Genomic DNA, 11,573 nt, shown 5'->3' with positions numbered 1-11,573 from the left:
AATGGAAGAGGAGTGGAAAATGAAGATCAATAGAAGCAGGGCAGAATACACATGTCTAAACATGAGAGTGGCAGGAGGAAAAAAAACAGGAGCGTCCTGAAATCAGCCATGTCCCAACCCTAATACATTAATGGACAGGGATTAAGAGAGGTGAAGAAGAGAGTGCAGGATGGGTGGAAGGAGCGGAGACGGCCTTTTGGGGTGATCAGTGACAGTAAAAGAGAATCTTTAAAGGACAGTACTGAGACCTGCTCTGATGTGAGAAAGACAGTAGCTCTAGCAGAAAGAGTTAGAAATAGTCACAGGTGACAATATACATTTTTTTTTACATGTTTGCAGTTTGCAAACATTTTTCTATCAGTTGCATGCCATATTGACGTCTTTTTACTGTCAAGACAGACCTCACAGCATGTGTTGCAAACTCGGGTCGATGCAGTTCTGCAGCTCATCACTAGATGTTCAAGTATAACATGGCTGTAGCCCCAACAGGGCAACCCCTGTTTGTCCAATGTGAGATGGCCAGAAAACATCCAACACCGAAGTCCACAAGACAAAATAAGATCAGCTTGGTGGAAGACTTGGCTTCAATACTGTTACTTGTCCAAAAAGGTCATAATGCCAAGACTTGCAGCTGTTTCCACTGTGTAGGAGGCAGACTGGCCAGGTCTCACCTAGAGAGCAAGAGATGCAAAACCACAAAACCACTCAAATGTCATCTAATGTCAGTGTTTGAAGCCCACGTTGTGTCACATGTCCGGCGTCAGTGATCTTTTTTTAAATGAGTTGTAAATTAATTTGTTGGCCTAAATTGTTTTGCATTTCAACACTTATGTGGATTTAAAAACATCGGCATTTCTAATAAAATAAGTACCATCCCGTTAATTATATTAAGGACTGTCATTCCATGCAAAAAGTGGAAAAATAATGATTGATGATGTGCACAAAAACCACAGGAGCCATCACTCCCTTGGACCTGTGGGCCAGCCTCACCAAGTCCTTCACAGCAACAAACTAGTTCTTCAAGAAGTTAACCTCACTGGCTGGTTATATCTACGCTATACTTTTGAAAAGACGATAAGACAATAAGCTAGTGGACACTAACACGTTCAATGGCATTACAAAAATATCTCCTCCATATATCCACACACCGGCGGTGCACACGATTGACTTTAGTATGTTGGTTCTCTCCAGGTTGTGAATGCAACTCTTATGTTCTCTGTGATCCAGGCTACTGGTCAGTAAAGTTCTACTTCTTGAATTCTTTAGTCCAAAGATTCACTGCCGTAATGAATGACAGCAGCGTCGAATGGTGCCGCATGGTGGGTTGCCCAGTGATAGTTATGTATAGTAATAGCAATGTGCCAGTGCCATAACCAGGGATTTGTGACTATTCAATATGAAACCTACCATTACTGAAAATAAAATGTTATTCAATGCTGCTTTAAGAGACACTTCATTTTTTAAAGGTCAGACTAGATGTCACATGACCTGTATTTCTTGAACCATGGTTTTGCGTGGAATGAACTGAGAGACACCTCTGACTTTGGTGGAGGTGTCACTTTCACTAACTGCACAAAAGGAGCTCTTTCAGTGTCTAAACCATGGCGTCACGTGAGATCACATCTCCTGACTCAAGAATGGACGGTGCACTCCAACAGTCCGATCACAAATCATTTGTGTGCACATGCTGTTCGTTCATGCACCTGTGAGCACAACCATTCAACGTGCTCTGGTCCATGCTAGTCATCATCCAAGAACCAGCGCAGCGTGTCAATTACAGGCCGCGGCCACGTGCTCATTGGTGGCACGCATCCGTGAACGCCGCCCGCACAGCCACTAATCGGGTCTTGAATTCCAATTTCCTGCCGATGCCCTCTCTTTGAACAGGGGTCAAGCCTCCTTCGCTAATTTGTTTGGCTGCCAGAGTGAGAGCGAGAAGTCTGGCTGGCGTGGCACCAGGAGGCGGCACGGGCAAATGTCAAACAGCAAAGCGTGACGGGCCTCTTCACAAGATCTTTGTGCGCGTGTCAGTCAACAGTAGCGGATGATGCCTTCAAAAAGGTGCTATCCCACTGATTGTTTCATATCTTTTCATGATTCTGGAGGCTGATGACTGTGGCAGTTCTGGAGGGAACACTAGCCCATGGCGGTGTGTGTTGGTGGGTGGAAGTGTAGGAAGACCGGTGGGTGGCTCCGGCAATTGCAGGACGCTCTTTAACTCGCAATTGTCGTCGCGGAAGCCTCAGATGCCTCTCCGTCCTCCCTGTGAGCGAACATACCTCTCTCTCTCTGTGTGCTTGCGATGTGACAGGACACGAACAAAAGGATTTGGCTGGAATTAGTTGAGGATTAGACGTCTATTTTAATGTCTTTTGTCAAGTCAAACGTTTTATATGCTGCCTGAGCGAAGTGCGCCGCGGATGGAGTGCAGCATGCTGAGTGATCTACTGTGCTCTGAGAGCAGGAAAAGCTGAGGCACTTGGGAAGCCTGTGCCATACCTCTGCAATAAATCAAATAAACTTATTCATGAATGTTGATGCCATCAAAACACAAGAAGTGCTTACATCTTTCTTTTTCTAATATAGCGGTTTTCTTGGCTGTAAGAGCCTCTTTTTGCATCCTTTATGACTCTTTGCCCCTACTGAGGGCCTGGTTGCCATAGAAACTAGGTGTGTGAGTGTGTGTGTGTGCGTGCGTGCGTGTCCAGCTTGACTTGTTGCATTTTATGAAATTCATGAGCTGAACCAAGCAAGCAGTGCAGGCAAGTGAAACAGGACAAAAATTCATGTTCTTCTTCACATATTGGTGCATGAATACATGCGCTCAGGTTTTCACTCTGTAGTCTGCTTGTATCACTGTTGGTCAACGCTGCTATTGCCGGAGCAGTTCCCCCTGTGTTACGCTGGGCATCACTGTGTTCAGCCATTCATCAACCTGTCCACATGCCCCCTCCCACCAATCAATCCCTCAATCTATTTGAAACGTCTCCAATTGCCAGCTCCCCACCCCACTCCTGTCACTCCCTGTCTTGCAAGCAAGTTGCCCCGCCACCGCCCCAAACCCATTTCCCAGACTGTCATCCGTCATCTGTATCAGGCATTGATGATACCATCCGTCGGCCCGTTGATAAATCAGTTCGCCTGACGTGGATCAAAGTGCAGAAAAAGCTCCCAGATGCAGGTAGCTAGCGTTGTCATCCGTCCACCTGTCAAAGCACCCATCACGCCCGCCTCCTCCTGCTCCTCTGCTTTACTGCCCTTGCCCTTAAGTCAGAGAAAGTAAACACAACCGAGAGATACACGCTGCTACAAGTCATCGACGTGTGCAGGAATGTGTAACAGTTGTAAAAAGAGGCAGTGAGCCAACTGACAAGTGAGTTAAATTCTACAACTGAAAACACAATGGGAATGAAATACTCAAAATACAATAAAGTTGCTAATGAGAGTGATCACGTTGCTCACATATAAATGTGCACTATGTTATCTGTGTATCTGATTCAACAACCTATCCTCACTCCAATGGCGAAATGCGAACAGTGGTCTTTTGCGTCCTACACTGACAAAAAAGGCAGTCTTTTGTGTTGCTGGTAGATGCATATGGATAGGCCCCAGTATGTGAGGTGCACTGTACACAGTGAGACCATTACTGTACGTGGCAAACACAAAAATGAAGTGTGTCCATCACCCTAATACAATTTCCTCCTTGTCACAAAATCACTGAAGTGTGACAAACACCGTACGTATAAAAATACACTGGGGGACCTCACTATACCCCCAACTTATTGTGAGTAGTGTGAGATGCCACAGGAGTCAGGATGGGTTGGATTCAAATATGTCGGATATTAATGAGATCAACATACTTTTACAGGTTGAAGATTGAATAAGCGGATATTTTAATATGTGCAAAACAGGTCGATGACATACTGTATGATGTAAATAAATACATGAGCTGATATATTCACAAAAGGCATAATATTGCACCAAACTAATTTCACCCCAAGTGATTTATAGAATGAATGTTTCAACAATATTACTGATCTTTGTACTGCAGTTACAGTGAGGTAGAAAAATATTCACAGACCAAAGGCAAAGCAATGGATATGATGTTCTCCCACTTACAACAGCAAAGAATGAAATGATGAGAGTTTGTTGGTGCATTTTTTTTCTCCATAAAGTGTTCCACAATTTCTGTTTTTGCTGAAGATGCTTGTCTTGACATTATATAGGGAGCATCAGCGTGGGTGTTTAACATTCGATTCATTTTTTATTTATTTTTATTTTTTCTTCATTGTATATGTAAACTATCCATTGTATACATAATTCAAAAATATTCTTTAAGTAACTAATGGTTGAGAAAAACAAATGCTTAGGAAAATATTAGGTAAAAAGAATTGATTTCACAATTAGAAGTTTCATTAAAAATGTAAGTAATTCAGATAAGATTAAAAAAAAAATAGTGAACTGCAAATTTTAATGTCGTACGTAATATATGGAAATCATCATTAAAATGTTTTATTATGAACTGTGAGGACTTTAAAATAAATAAACATTTAACACAACTCACAATCTATGGAAAAAAGTTTGTGTCTGCTTACTGCGTGATCGATGAATGCACCGTCTATTGATACGGTGGCTTTTATTCCCAGCAGCGTCTCCCACTTCTCATATTCAGCTGGGCAGGACCCACTCTTGCTAGTCACTCTCCATCAGTTTAAAGTGGTGAATGAGGGCAGCAGTGGTAATTGATTTAATTCCCGTGATGTGAGGTAGGTGGAGAGGCCAGAGAAGGTGATGGGGACAATGACAGTAGGAAGGGATGATGCAAAGCTCCCAGCTCAGGTGTGCTAAACAGAGCAGAACAGTTGGCTGGCCATGCAACAGTCTGCCTGGCTCTGAGGTGATGTGATCTGCTGTCGTAATTCAGGACAAGCGGGGGAGTGTACGGACGAGTAGCGCCTGTGGAAAGGTAACAATCTACCACTGATGATGTGTAATCTGCACACTTGGGTTTTCAAACTCTGTGGGGGTCAAACTCTACTGGATCCCACGAAAACTAGGTTGATTGAAGTCGCTGGTGCATGCTGCTCTCATGTGTCTTTAAATAGTGCAGTGGTTAGGGCAACTGCCAAAACTTCAGGGTCTTCCTGCTCAGACATACTTGGTGGATGGCATTAAAATAGAAGGATATTGGTTCAATGGCAGCAGGTCCTGCACCTTTAACAGTATCGTACAGATCTCTGGAGACTGAATTATGTGACGTGAGGCGTCATGGTAAGAAAACATTTAATAGTATAAATCATCAAACTTGTTCCATGAACAAATGACTCCAAATGTAACCGGAATGTTGCTAAGAATAATTACAAGTTTCATCTGGATGTGAAAATACGGCAAACTGTTTATGTCAAGTTGTAAGATGGGATTTGCTCTGCTGTGTGGAAATTCTCCAAACATACCATTGTGCCATAGTTTCAGTCATGGACTTGGGATTGAAAACGCAGCCAAAAAAAGAGCTTTCAAATGGAAAGATAGAAAGAAGTAATGAATTTAAGTCAATCGCAGGGGCACCAACTTTAATAACAGCCTCAGTTCAGCTACTGCGCTATAACCAAACAACCACATCATCTTTTCATTTAATGGCTGCCCAAAACCTGTGGTGATGCTTGGAGGGCTGCTCCGGTCTAAAGGGCAATTACAGACCCTCATGAATAAAAAAAACCAAATTATTATAATTGATGGTTGAGCAGCTGCAGGTTCAGACAATGGTCCGGATTATGTTGCTGTTCCTCTGCTGCCTTTATGTCAATTTAAACAACAGCCAAAAACACCATTAAACATTCGCACTAAAAGCATTACTTTTAATGTGCACTGCTCATGTAAACATTGTTGTAAAAGCACCTCATACTAAACTAGTGACTCACTCATTGTCATTTATGAGACAAGGATTTGGTCCTGATGGAACAAGTGCTGAGATTTTACTTTTCTGACACTAACTTTCCAGGCATGAAAAATCCCCACTATTAGTTTTTATGTTTGACAAGGATGAAAATTATTTCTCTAAAAGGCAGTCAGTTCTTCTGAGGAAACCCCCATGAGGTTGAGTCAATTGGCAGCTTCTACCAAAAAGGCTCTGAGGGGTTTTTAAAGTGAGAAATGTGAAATGAGTTTACGTTGACGTCCTCTGAAGTGTTGTAAGCAGACCACAGTGCAGCAGCAGCTCGCGCAGTGGCACGTCCCTGCTTTCTCTGGAGCCTCACACCTCAGTGAGCGAAAGGAGGGGTGCTGGAGGAAACTTTGCCAATAGTTTCTGCCTGCCAAAACTTTTTTTTGTCCACATTTGAATTATTTAAAGGTTGAGGCTATTTCTGCAGTCAAACTTTTCCTCAAGTTCTTGTGGTGGAGGAGTGGTGTTGTGTAAATGAGGACAACGGTTTCAGACTTGTTTTTCCTCCAACTTTTGTTTTTGCCACAGATGTGTCTTTTAGTTCTCAGTTTCTGGGTTTGAAATTGTTTTGGATAATTATTTTAATTGTTGAAAGCCCCGTTGTATTCATGAGTCGACCTGAGAATGTGCGTTTCAGAAAGTTTTTGTTGAAAATGTAGCACTAAAGGCTTGCCCCAACAACTGGTATCGGGCTGTTGTAATATTAAATTACAATCTCATCGAGCATGTCACGATACCCAAGAAGGTTCACTTTTACTTTCACCAGATGCTTTCCTGCTTGCACCAGAATTCCTGGACTATAAGCCACTACTTTTTCTCACGTTCTGAACCCTGTGCCTTATACAATGCTGTGGCTATACATGAATTTTTACAGGCTGAAGAGTGCCATGCTGCCAAAATATTTAGTCTAGTCGCATCAAACTGATGAAATCACAGGTGTTTTATTGATCTTAAAACGTTCAAAATGTGCTGTTTGCACCCATGTGTCCGCAGCTCTGCAGAGCTGATCTATGGCGGACCACAGGTGAGAAGCAGCAGGTGAGACCAGCTGTGGTGTCGGAACTACGGGCAAACTTTCGAGCGAAAAAAGCATCCAGAAAACAGAGTCCTTTAATGTGAATAAAACATGTGAGGAGTTCACAATTCAAGTCCAGAACATTGCCAAGTTTGTTTCATGAGTCAGCCTCAATGATGGACCCTGTTTTCAAAACTAGTCTAGAAGTGAACCTCATGCATTTTCAAACCTTTCTACAGCACAGACAGCATCACTGCACCCATGGCTTATAGACCACTTTAGCTAAGGTATGAACAAGATCTATTTTCCTTCTTAAATTTCATGGATGCGGCTAATATTCCACTGCGCTCTATAGTCCAGAGTTTATTGGACTTATTGCCCCTCAATGTAAAGAGAAAACTGTAAAAACATGCAACATAGTGTCACAGTGGCTAGTGTGCTCAGAGCACAGATGGGTGCTCAAGTCTGCGACTGTGACTCAAGGGACTCACACTCAAGTCACTCCAACCAGTTACTTGAGACTAGACTTGGACTCCAGGACAAAAGAAGCTTGACTCGTACTTGTGATTTGGGACTTGTGCACAATGGGTTTTTTTTACGTTCCCATTCTGAATTGATATTTGGTGATGAGTGCATGCTTGGTCAAAAATTTCTAATGAAAGGGACCTTGAAACGTGGTGTCACTGTGGGATGGTGATTAGCGAGAAAATGCTCCAACTCCAGTTAACTGGAGTTAACAAATATGTGCATATTTGGTGGCAAGCTTTGTACTAAAATCCATAAAGTTGAATAGTGTCACTCAGCCCAAAATTCCTTCCTTCATATCTACCTCACGCCTGGTCATAATTGACTGCCGAGTGACCTCAGACGTTTTCTCAGTTCTGTTTCCGAGCGACTCCTTGCCTCAGACCTCCTCATTTCCTGGAGATAATGAATAATAAGAATAAGTGTGGATGTTTGAGTGCTGTGTCATCATCCAAAGAAAACGGGTCCCCTGCTCTGACCCACTTCAGAGCTGCGCTTCCTCTTCAGTAATTGCCCACCTGTAAGCTGTGTAATTGGCTGCGTACACTGATTTTAATCACAAAGAGTGACACGAGCGAGACCCCGAGTCTGTATCCATGAAGTAAATATCCCAAATCCTCGCGTTACGAACCTTGGCCCCCGCTCAGGGAAAGTGGCTTATCTTCTGTGCAGACTCACTGCTTTTGAAGGTTCAACAGTCCTTTTTAAAATTGTGTGAAGACGTTCGCTCCTGCGTTCTTTCTTTTACAAGACATTCTCTCTCCTCTGTCCAGACGTCAAGAAGGAAGGTGGACACGAGGGCGAGGAGATGCGACAGAAGGAAGCATAACCAGAGAGACAGCTGAATTTACTAGTGGAGGAAAAGGTGAATGTAGCAGCTGTTAACAAACAAATATCAGAGCAATTGTATCTCGTAAATGACATCCTTACAGTAAGTGTAAGATTAAATTCACTATGTATATTAGGACTGGTGGAAAAAATGATACTCAAATGTAACTAACTGTAAAACATTTGCCCAGTATCGATTTTTTCCCCCACACGATGATGGCGGCCAGACGTCTTATCAGTTTCTCTGGTGAACAGTTGGGAAGCCGAGCTCAAGCACGTCTCCTGCTCATTGGCTGCTCTGTCAGCCAATGAAACACACAAGTTTAATACCTGTGACACGCTTTTATGTTCCAATCGCAGCTCAGTATAGCTCTAGTCATAGAGAGTGAATAATACTCTTTATAAACACACAAGTACAATCACGGTCACCACTCTGACCAAATGTCTATGGGAAACCGTGATGTGCATTTTTATTATTATCATTAGTTCTTTTAAAAAATCACAATTGCGACATAAATCGAATCGGACAAAGAATGTTAAGCAGAATCGTGATATGAATCCAATGAGAACCCAACTATCAGGGAAATATCAAATTGAGCGAAATGCTCATTGTTCCAGCCCTAATGTATGTGCCAATATGTCATGTTCAAGTTGTATAAATGATGTATTAGAGTACTTGAGATAAGATGATGGACAGATGGACCTTTAATTCTGTTAAAACATCACGTCCCCAGCAGATGTAGAGACATCATCACTTATTATTACAGCAACTGAAGGATGAGCGTCTCTTCAGGACCAGCGGCATCCAGCTGGCACAAGGTGGAGAGAGACATCTTCACAGGGTGTACTGTCTGAGTGATTCTCTTCACCTTGGCCATGAATATGCTCACCAAGGTTGCTGAGCCAGAATGTAGAGGGCCCTGAACAACGACAGCCTCCCATCCATGGCGTCCATGGATGAACCTTACAGTCACCACGCAATCCATACCAAGCTGCAGGTGGATTCTGAAGGGATAAAAGCAAGAACTACAAAAGCAAGTGGAGTGGGCACTTCAAACCTGCCAAGTCAAGATCCATGGTGCTGAAGAAAGGAAAGGTAGAGGACAAGTACAGGTTCTACATCGCACACACAGCCATTCCAACTATCACGGAGAAGCCAGTCAAGAGCTTGGGCAAGGTTTTTGACAGCTCTCTGAAAGATACGGCATCCATCCAGTCAACCTGCTCTAAGCTGGGTGGCTGGCTGAAGTCTGTGGACAAGTCTGGACTACCTGGAAAGTTCAAAGCCTGGGTCATCAACATGGCATACTGCCCAGGATCCTGTGGCCCCTCCTTGTCTATGCCGTCCCCATCTCCTCACTAGAGCGGAAAGTCAGCAGCCACCTTCGGAGATGGCTAGGTCTGCCAAAGATCTTGAGCAGCATCGCTCTCTATGAGCGCAACAACAAACTGCAGCTCCCCTTCAAATCCCTGGAGGAGGAATTCAAGGGGACAAGAGCCAGAGAAGTGGTGGCGTTCAGGGAATCAAGCGACCCAATGGTGGCCAGTGCTGGTATACAGTACGTGTGAGGACTGGCAGAAAGTGGAGGACGCTTTTATAGAGGCAGAGGCAAGGATACATCACAGGCGCCTGGTGGGCGTGGTCACAAGAGGACGTGCTGGGCTGGGTTCCTTTCCAACTCCCGAGATGAACACCAGTGGAAAGGCGAGGAGGCGCCTCATACAGGAGGAGGTCAGTGCCACTGTGGAGGAGTCAAGCTCATGCAGGGCGGTGGGGATGAAACAGCAGGGTGCATGCACAAGATGGGAGAATGCGGTTGAGAGGAAACTGACCTGGTCTGATATCTGAAAAGCTGAGCCTCACCGCATGAAATTCCTCATCCAGGCAGTTTATGCCGTGCTCCCAAGTCCATCTAACCTGCACTCATGGCGCCTGGTAGAGTCACCTGTATGTCCCTTGAGGAACACTTGAGCACATCCTCAGCTGCTGTACTACAGCATTTGGGGAAGGACGGTTCTACCGGAGACACAGCTAAGTCCTGAAAACCATCGCTGAAGCCATCAGCATTGGACTTGAGTGGACAAAACAGTGCGGTCCACCCAAGAAAACTATCACCTTTGTCAGAGCTGGGGAGCAGGGAGCCCCAGCTCGAAGATCATCGACAGGCATCCTGACCTCTGCTAGAGACTGGCAGCTGCTGGTGGACCTTGATCGGCACATTGCTACCAGCACTCTGCGCCCGGACATAGTCCTGGTGTCAGAGTCCACTAAGCAAGCTGTGCTGCTGGAGCTGACTGTCCTGTGGGATGATAGACTGGGAGAAGCCTGGGAAAGAAAGCTCCCCAAGCACACAGGACTGATCAGCGACTGTCAACAGGCTGGTTGGAGAGCAAGGTGCTTCCCAGCAGAGGTGGGATGCGGGGGTTTTGTGGCACGATCTTTGGCCAAAGCCTATAGTATTCTAGGCATCGAGGGAGAGAAAAGGAGGAAAGCCATACGCGAAGCCACTGAAGCAGCGAAAAGAGCATCAAGGTGGCTGTGGCTCAAGAGAGGAGAACCATGGAGACACGGTAGCTAGTCAGCCATCTGGACACAAGTCGGGGTCTGATCAGCCTCGGCTGGGTCACCTGGATGTTGAAAGACCCGAAACACCCAATGATACCAGCAACATCACTGAGGATGTGTCCAGATGCATCATTAGATGTATTTTCACAGAGCAAATAAGTCAAGAGGACACTTGAACAGAATGGGAAAACGTAAACAAGAAACCTCCTGGCTCGCAGAAGACATGTCAATTTAAATACTTAAGTGTAAATGTATTTCATTTTTTCCCCACAAGGGATGTAAAGGATGGGTGCGTGTGTACGACACATTCTGTCATGAATATGTAAAAAAAAAAAATGTAAGTTGAATAATTATCATAATCAGTTGTAGACTTGTAGGTGGAAATTTGAGTGGAAATTTTATAGGAATTACAATTAGCAGAAACAATGATCAAATTGCTGTGCATAGCTTTTACACTGTTTATTTTGATGTTATGATAGTACCACAAGTATTTGGGGCGTTAAAGCAAAGACATTTGAATATCTTTTGTTTAACCATTCACAACGCTTTCGACTGAGGGAACATCATGTTGGCCATTCAAGCAGCTTTATTATAATAGGCGACGTGTGGACCTCTGTTAGTTAAGCCTTTGATTTATTCATTAGAGGCAGAAGCAGCACAATAAATATGGAAATAATTTCTGGCCTTTCCAGACCACA

The 11,573-nt window shown here is 44.1% G+C and overlaps 1 pseudogene; it reads left to right on the top strand.

Annotated features, from left to right (window-relative positions):
- The first annotated feature begins 9,086 nt into the window (after positions 1-9,086).
- On the top strand, positions 9,087-10,888 carry LOC128758603 (uncharacterized; annotated as a pseudogene).
- The last annotated feature ends 685 nt before the right edge of the window (positions 10,889-11,573 follow it).

Source organism: Synchiropus splendidus, chromosome 1 (assembly GCF_027744825.2).
Source record: "Synchiropus splendidus isolate RoL2022-P1 chromosome 1, RoL_Sspl_1.0, whole genome shotgun sequence".
NCBI classification, from domain to species: domain Eukaryota; kingdom Metazoa; phylum Chordata; class Actinopteri; order Syngnathiformes; family Callionymidae; genus Synchiropus; species Synchiropus splendidus.
This window is presented reverse-complemented; position numbering and strand designations above follow the sequence as displayed.